This window comes from Notothenia coriiceps, unplaced genomic scaffold (assembly GCF_000735185.1).
Source record: "Notothenia coriiceps isolate Sejong01 unplaced genomic scaffold, NC01 NC01_scaffold00017532, whole genome shotgun sequence".
Taxonomy (NCBI): domain Eukaryota; kingdom Metazoa; phylum Chordata; class Actinopteri; order Perciformes; family Nototheniidae; genus Notothenia; species Notothenia coriiceps.
This window is the reverse complement of record NW_011350233.1, coordinates 38,443-41,197: the sequence shown is the minus strand read 5'-3', so window position 1 is coordinate 41,197 and position 2,755 is coordinate 38,443.

The following is a 2,755-nucleotide window of genomic DNA, read 5'->3' as shown; positions in this document are numbered from 1 at the left end:
GATGGGGGCCCCTGAGACTGAAGCAACACAAAGCATTTCCTCCCTGCAATAGTATTTCACTTAGCTTACCTGGCTCTGAACTATTGGGTGAAATTATATACTCTGTGATACAAATATCTTAAACTAATTTTAAATCCTATTCTCCATGTGTGTGTGCATACAGTATATTGTTTTGTGAGTTTTTTGTGTGCATTAATTTCTCTACTCTTCCTATATATTTTTTTGTTGTTAAATTACCATTCATACATGTACGCTTAAATCAAAGGGGAACAGTAAAAGTTCTATTCAACATTTATTTGATGATTCTCTGTCCATTGGCAGGATTTGATATGGTCTTTGTGATCCGGATTACAAAGACCATATCAAATGTTTTGTGGGTTTTAATAATACATGAACTTTCTATGTGCATTTGTATTTATAATCCATATTCGGGCAGTTTCACATATGGGCAGTTTCAGAAAGAAAAAAGAAAGAAAGAAACCTACAAAGAAATCTGACCATCATTGCTGAAAAAATACCCTATCAAAAGTTAATTTTGGTTGTGACTGTTTTGAGAAAAGGTAACACATTTCCTGAATGAGTTCTGCTGAGTTTGAGTTTTCAACTGCTGCTCTGGAGGAGACATGTGGGATCCTGGAATAGATTTAGAGGAAGAAAACCCCCCGAGGGCTGCAGAAGCAGAGAGAGGCACAGATAATATGAAAAGGAATGGACGGGATGTATTTGTCTCTGTGCATGTGAGCATGTCGGCCAAAGAAGCCATTGTCCGAGCGGGAACGCTGCTGAAGGTATGTGTTTGTGTACTTAAGGCCGCTCTGCTGAATGATGGCTGACCACAGTTGCTTTTATTACCAGGATGACCCATCCCTCTCCTCTCCTTCCTCCCATTCTCTCTATCCTCCCTCCCCCACAGCTCTGGGATATGAATACACACTGGAGAGCCCCTAGCATTACAAGCTTTCCCTGTACTCCTATCTTTGTCTGGCCTTCATCACGACTGGGGCCTTGACTCTTTATTCAAAGACTCATAACTGCCTTTGTCTGCATCTGTTTGGCAACACTGCATGTCTCAGGCAATATCATCAAAACTACAAGCTTAAAGAGCAACACACAAGCTTTTTGAAGGCAAAATCATTGCTGTGGGATTCCTAGGTGTCTAAAGAATTAGATTTGTATGGTGAATTAAGGGATAAAAGTGTTTAGAATACAACAACAAAGCAATTTAAAAGCTCATTATAAAACCTGCTTTCACTCCTTCTCTCAAGTGTTATTTAACTTTGTATATCAGACCAACACCAACTACATAAGCATATTGAGGTCTGAAATTCACAATTCTTTTTTATGGAGGATTTAAAAATAAATCAATTCCGGTTTATGCTTTAAAAATGTAAACAAATGGTTGTTTACACAAGCGGCAGGGAAAGGCTTTCACTTTTTTACTATCATGGTGATATGATCTGATGTTGTTTTCCTTCATGTGAAAAGAGTGGAACCTATCCGATCACGCCATGTTTTGACATGATGATAATGCCATCTCCATTTGTAATGGGATCACAAAAGTTTTAAGCTTTTCTGGGGGGGGGAGGGGCTGCTGGAGAGGGCATTCAGGAATGTCAGAGGTCAATAGAAAACAGGAGTGGTGACCAGAGAGGAGGACATGGTGGAGGTAAACAGATATCATCTTACACAGGGGCAGGGGCTTTCCTCTTATTATTGAGGTTGATGGATAACTTTAGCAAGTGAAACCAACTTTATAGTCCAGAAACGTTGCTTAAAAATAGACTCCTGATTAAAGGATTTCATTCCATTGCCTACAAACGGTTTTCCTTATATAGTCCCCAGTTTACAGAATGGCTACACATGTTTGGCGTCACCTATTGACATTTTGCAAATAGCGCAAACTTGAAGAACTGAGGTAATGTCTCTTCTTTGCTGAAGTACATTTTTACAATTTAGTTTGTAAATGAGGTCTGCTTGCTGGAGTGTTATTTTCTTACAATATGTAATGCTTTCTGGCATCATCTAAAAATAACTTTTCAAAAATAGTTTAAGATTGAGAAAATTACAAGTTTTAGCAATAAAACAGCACATATTATATTATAATATAACAATAAAAGTGAGTATCTGCATCACAGCCGAGTATCTTATGTGTTAGTATTCCTGTATCGATGTATTGTCTTTATTTGTGACTGAAATGTAACTCTAACTGAAAGCCTTTTTGTGAGTGTGAGTGTTTGCTCTGATGGGACAGGGTTGGTAGCCATGGAGCCGACAGAGGAGGGGTGTTTGTTGACGAACAACATTCCAGTGTGCGCCTGATGTGTGTGTGTGATAAGCTCAGCACAGGTAAACACCATGCATCTATTTAAGGAGGATGATTCTACCCTGAACAGCTGATAGACAACATTCTTGAGCACTGGCTGTGTTGCCTGCAGTTTTCAGGAGAAACTCAGAGACTATTATTCTGCCTGCATACACAAAATAGCAAACATTATGTTAAAAATAGGCTTCTTCTTTTCCTGCAATGTTATAAAGATTCCCTGTTGTTTATTTAAAAATATATATTTTTTCAAATTAGCTGTTGTTTTATCGTTTTAATTGTTCATTGAGTGCATTTTTTCACACTTACAAGTGAGCAGCCATGTTGAGCAAAAGTTCACATCAACCAGCTACCTCCTTATTATCTTTAGGGAGACATGCAAATCCCATTTGTTCCTCTAGTCTAATACATTCCCCAGGACCTGACTTTCAACAC